Below are 6,155 nucleotides of genomic sequence, written 5' to 3' on the forward strand. Positions count from 1 at the left end.
CTAAGCTGGTGGATGCTGACATGAAGAAAGAATGACTCAGAGAAAAATTCAAAGGCAGAAGAGACAGGTTTTAATGAAAGTTTCAACTGAGAAGAAAAAGAGAAAGGCTAGAGTAGAAGTGACTCGTCTGAATTTTGACAAATGGTGGGGCCAACAACAGAAAGATTGATATGGTGAGGAAAGGCTGGCTTGGGAAAGAAGCTGAATATCACATAGACTGAGTCTAAGGTGACACAGAGCACTCTGGTAGGAACATCAGAAAGGGCCTAGAGGTGGGATGACAAGTTCGGCAAGGCAACATCAAAGTGTAAGTCCCTCGTTAAGAGTTGAAGTCCTGTGCCAGTGCAGATGTGGTGCCTGTCTCTGTCCCCAGACCACCTTGTGTTCGCTCTTTGCCACCTGAAGAGTAAAATGGCAGGATAGGAAGGAACGTCATATAGGAATGGTACAGGGAGCCCTGAGATCCACCTGTTGCCCTTATTCTTCTGAGTTCTCTAGTGAGCCTCCTAATGCGCACCTGATCTCCACCACTCAGCATGAACAGTGCTGGTTGCTAGGTCTGAGGAAGCATGGTTACATTACCCAGGTATCTCCCCAATATGATTCACATCACTCAGCTTCAAATGAATTTGAAGCTGTGGATCCCAGACATCTGACCTAGGTGGAGAGATAGCTGAAATCCTCAACAATCCCTATGCACAGCTCTTATGGAAACCTGCTAGACCCTGAGCCCTGAAGTGGCCGTTCAGACTGGGTCATGCTCCTGCTCCTTTCCCATTCCCACAAGGTTGTCTCAGGAGGAATGAGGCCCTCCTCTCCTCCTCTTTCCTCTTTTTCTGACTTGGACATAGATACTGCTCCCAGTTTCTCTTTTTTCCTGTGTAGTGGAATTTGGGGTCACCTCTCTCAGTTCCGCTTCTCTCAATTAGCAGTTAGCATCTAAAAAACCTCCATCAACCTCAAGCTTTTAATCAAGTAGAAAGTTCCCTGCTTTTCTCCTTAGCTGGTATCAGCATTTTTCTATGTTTTCTCTCCTCTCTCTCTCTTGACAGTTCTTGCTATTTTGCTCAGGCTGACAGTGGCACAATCACGGCTCACTGAATCCTCAAACTCCTGGTCTTAAGCAGTCCTCTGACCTCAGCCTCCCGAGTAACTGGGACTACAGGCACATACCACCGAAATGGTATGAGACTACTCACCAACCCCAGTGCCTACAACTTTTCATGTTACCAAACTTATAAATGTTCACCCATCTGTTTCTACTACACTTTCTAAAATGTTTCATATGACAAAGTTTTATTTTAACATGGACAGTGTCTGTCCCCTGCCTGGGGGTGGGATGGAACATATATCCCAAGGGTAATTCTACGGATTTGCATTCAAAGAGTCTTGAGTATTTTTTTTTTTTCCTATTAACTCTGTGTGTGGAAGAATTCACTTAGCAGGGAAAAAGTCAAAAGCTTAAGACTGGATCTTGGGGGATACCTGCCTTCAGTTCAGAGAGTAAAAATAAAAATGGGTGAAGGACAGAAAGAAGTGGTCAAAGCCTAAGAGAAAATCTAAGAAAAATTAAGAACCAAAGGAGCAATAAAAAAAACTGGCAAGAAGGAGTTTGGGGGGGCAGGAAGCTCTGTGGGGGAGCAAGGAACAGCACATGATTCCTGAGCCCTTATGTGCTAGGTTCTGTGCTAATTGCTTTGCATGCAAATTCCATTTAACATTCATAGTTAACTTTATGAGTTATTAACATGCCCACAAATCTGAGGCATGTTCTGTATGGTTTCCCAGAGTCTTCCCAGGAGGAGTGGGGATGGAATTAAGTTCCAGGTGCTCACAGTAGCAATTTGCTTGATAATATAAGCTCTAATGGCATCTCCTTTCCCTGTTCACTTCCTTATTCCCTACCACATTTTCCAGCATCACCTCCCAAATAAACTACTTGTACTCACATACTTGTGCCAGGGTCTCAGCTGCATCACTGTGGCTAGGGAGGGGAAGCCCTGAGGTATAGTTTTCTCAGGCTCCTCATGGGTCCTCTGCCTCTCCAGCTCTGAGTCAAGAACTGCCTCAGGGCCTGCTAAGTGGGAAGGGGTGATACCTTAGCAGAGGCAGGAGTGGGTGCTCAGGCCAATGGGCTGCTGGAGGACTTGTCAGGGCTGGAGGGTCTGCAGTCAGGCAGAGCTAATGGAAGGCTGGTCAGTCACAGGAGGTCAGCTACGGATCCCTGTGGGCATGAGACAGACCATGAGTTCTCTAGCCACAGACTGTTGGCCAAAAGGTCAGCAAGGTAGCTAGGAATCAGAGGCATAGGGGCCATCACCCCAGGAGGGAGCTGAAGGACACCATCCCCAAGGATCCTGTTTTAGGTCATTTGTGTTGTTATAAAGGAATATCTGAGCCTGGGTAATTTATAAAGAAAAAGAGGTTTATTTGGCTCACAATTCTACAGGCTGGAAAAGAAGCATGGTGCTGGCATCAGCGTCTGGTAAGGGCTTCAGAAGGCTTCCAATCGTGGAGGAAGGGGAAGAGGAGCCAGTGTGTGTGGAGATCACATGGGGAGAGAGGGAGCAAGAGAGAGGGGTGGTGCCAGGTTCTTGTTAACAACCAGCTCTTATGGGAACTAAAAGAGCAAAACTTTACTCATTACCTCAAAGATGACACCAAGCTGCTCATGAGAGATCCACTCCCATGACCAGACTTCTCCCATTAGGCCCCACATCCAATGCTGGGGATCAAATTTCAACATGAGATTTGGAGGGGTCAAATGTCCAAGCCATGGCAGACCCCATATCTTCTTCTCTGCCAATTAAGCCATTGATTTCCTCCCATCCAGCCAAAAGTCATCTTGCAAAACATTCTGGGAAAGATACAGAAGATGCAAAAATCTTAAAGACCAAGCATTGCCTCATAGGATCATTAAATGATTGGATGGCAGATTTAGAAGTTAATTGTTTCCTCTTGCTCACAGGTGGGAGGAGGCTCAGGATCAAGGTCAAACAATAAAAGGGGCCTTCTTTTCTCTGCACAGTTGAGCTATGTTGTGTGTGATTCCACTTGAACAGCCTATGAGGCTGAGCTTTGGGAATCTACGCTGAGAATCAGTCATCCTAGGATTCAAAAATCCTGGAGAAATAGTCTATGGCACCGCTGATGGGTAGAGACAGGAAACACAGTTAATGTCTTCTGAACACGCTGGGATTTGACTTGGCCTCTGTTCAATCCTAGCACACTTTCAGGAGTGGCTCTTTTGTTTGTTTTAAAGTACCTCTCCACCCATGAATTCTGGCCCTCCAGTAGCAGGATGTTATACAAATAGGCCAAGTTTTCCACAGGACTGTGGCTCTCCTTCCCTCCTTCCACGAGGGTATCAATATGCAGAAAAGGCCCTTGCTGTCTCCTCTGTTTTGTGTTCTGCTGGAGTGGCTCTTCCTGCAATCTGCTAAGACAGGAACTGGCTGCACTTAGCTCGAGTGGGCCCTCATCCAGCCCCTCTCAGCCGGGTCTGTGGTGGCCAGGGCCTCCCTGGCAAAGCTAACACACAACTACTATTGAGAAACAGCCGACAAGGGAAAGAGTGGCGTTTGAGCCTTGAAACTCAGGCTTCTGGCTACATAACAACACATCGGATGAGGAGGGTGAGCCAGGAGCCTGATAGAGAAAACAGGAGGCCGCTTTAAGGAATTTACACAGTACCTTTGCATTGGCAGGAGTTTAATTATTCATTCACAGCCAGCCGGATCTCAAAGGCTCAGCTGACAAAGCTTCAGCCCTTCTCTGCAACCATTAGAGGAAGCAGTCTGAGCCCTTTCGCTTGAGTAAACAGGCAGTGAGTACAGGCTACTATGTCCTGAACAATATCGGAGAACAGGGTTTCAGGCCATTTCCTTTACTGGCAGCGTGGTGACTTTTCATAAGGATAAGCTCAAAATGTAAGGGCCAGAGGGTCTGCAGTTAACATGGGGGGAGGAGACTGTAACCATAGCAGCAACAAGAACACTGATAGTAGGGATTATGCATTGAGCCCTTTCTATATGCCAAGCCACATTAGGCATTCTTCCTGCACCCAGAGCAAGCCTTTATCATTGTCCCCACCGTGCATTTCAGGAAACTTGGGCGAAGAGAATTTGCCCCAAATCCTAATCCTGTAACTGCTAAGAGATTGAGCCAGGAAGCCAAAATTAAAATGCACATCTACTCAGGAAACTGTTTTCTATCTATATTTTCTATCTTTCTCTCTCTGAAACTTTCTTCAAAACCTTTGATGTTACCATTTTTAAAACTCAGACATATGGTTGACTTTCCCCCCCCCCCCAAAGGCCTAAAATCAAGTCCCTTCATTCATGACTATTCATGATTTTAATTTAAAAATAAAAGAATACTACAGAATACTGACTCAGAAAACTGGGTGTTTGTCATCTGCCATGAACCTGGTTTCCTGCTTGACACAAGGTAAGCAGAGTGAGTAAGTGGCAATTTTTCACCTTTATTTAAACATTTTTTCTCAGTAGAAACTTTGTACAGTCCTACTTTCCCTCCTACCTTGGCAAACAAGCAGGTGACCTTCCTTTGAAATCTCTGAGATGCTGAATCTGTCTTTACGGAACTTCTCTCCTTACCTCTCAACACTGACTCTTGCTCCAGTTCCGGAAATACAGCCGAGAAACAAGGACAAGGCAGAAAAGACACTATCGGTCATCACGCCCCCACTCCCAACCAAGTCAACCAAGTCTTCAGAGAGGGTCCTTTGAGTGCATTTTCCCCTGCAACATCCAAGACAAAGTTAATGAATGCTGAATTGTCTCCTTTTTTTTTTTTTTTTTTTTGAGACGTAGTCTCGCCCTGTCACCCAAGCTGGAGTGCCATGGTGCAATCTCAGCTCACTGCAACCTCCACCTCCCGGATTCAGGCGATTCTCCCAGAGTAGCTGGGATTACTGGTGTCCAGCACCACGCCCAGCTAATTTTGTATTTTCAGTAGAGAAGGGGTTTCGCCATGTTGTCCAGGCTGGTCTCAAACTCCTGGTGTCAAGTGATCCACCCACCTCGGCCTCCCAAAGTGCTGGGATTACAGACATGAGCCACTGTGCCCAGCCTCCTTTTAAAACTAGTGAATTTGAATGATACTTCAGACCCTACAAGTTGTACCAGTGATTTGGTTTCAATCCTATCATATCTTACATGGCAATAATACTGCAAATATATGCACATTCCATACCAAGTGCTGAAAAAATATGGTAGCAGGTGAGTGATGTGGATTTGTTTTCTGTTGCCCAGTATCCACTAAGGCTTTCTAAGGGGTGACCATTTCACACATCTTATTTCTATGTGCCCATTATTACCACAGTCATAAGATCATCTCCCAAAAGGTGGTTCTGGAAAACTAAGTTGATCTAGCAAGGGATTACTAAAATCCCTTTGTATTTTAGAGAGCAGAAGCCTCTACTTGGTGATTTCTGCTGGATTTTCCACTGTCCCAGGGTAAGAATAAAGACAAAATGACCCTAAGGTATGCATTAGAAGATGAATTTTTAATTTTTAACATCTTGGTTGGGCTTTCCTTCATAAACCAAGTTCTGCATTGTGCCCTGTCACCTTTAAGTCTCCCCGGTCCGTGCCAAACTGTATTTGCACTAATTGTTTTGACACCGTGTCCGGAGTGCCGGGCTCGAGCTCCTACAGCGTTGCCTCTACTCCCACAGGCTTTTGAGATCCTGTGCTTTGGTCCCATTTATATGAGGACGCTCCAAGATCATCACCCTCCCTCACTTCCTTCTATATCCACCCTGCATTTGTCACCCACCAGTGAGGCTTCCAAGGACAATGGGAGATGCTTTGATAACAGCACCCACAACTCACATTTCCAAAGCACCTCTGAAGTTCTGGGTCACATACCAAGTGCTTCAGAGGAACATTGATTTAATTCTTCCAGCAGCTCTGTGCTGTGTATGTCAGCCTCCACAGCAGGTAACAAGTGGCACTCGAAGAGGCCAGTGAAGGACATTCACAGACACGAGGGTAGGGGTAAAGGACTGATATGGGATGGTGAAGCTCCCAGGAAATAGCAACAGCCTGAAGGAGCAAGGGAAGAGATAGTCTAGTGAGAGCTGGAGTCAGAGAAGAGGAGTCATTTGCCAAGAACACGGCTGTAAAGGAACG

General features: G+C 45.9%; 1 long non-coding RNA gene across 1 annotated transcript; it reads right to left on the minus strand.

The window, feature by feature from the left end:
- Nucleotides 1-2,098: 2,098 nt before the first annotated feature.
- On the minus strand, nt 2,099-4,760 carry LOC135965362 (uncharacterized). Its single transcript, XR_010578234.2, has 3 exons — nt 4,617-4,760; nt 2,648-2,857; nt 2,099-2,224 (listed from the first exon to the last, which is right to left on the minus strand). It is a non-coding gene; the product is annotated as an uncharacterized lncRNA (long non-coding RNA).
- Nucleotides 4,761-6,155: the final 1,395 nt, after the last annotated feature.

The sequence above is a fragment of the Macaca fascicularis genome, chromosome 10 (genome assembly GCF_037993035.2).
Source record: "Macaca fascicularis isolate 582-1 chromosome 10, T2T-MFA8v1.1".
Taxonomy (NCBI): domain Eukaryota; kingdom Metazoa; phylum Chordata; class Mammalia; order Primates; family Cercopithecidae; genus Macaca; species Macaca fascicularis.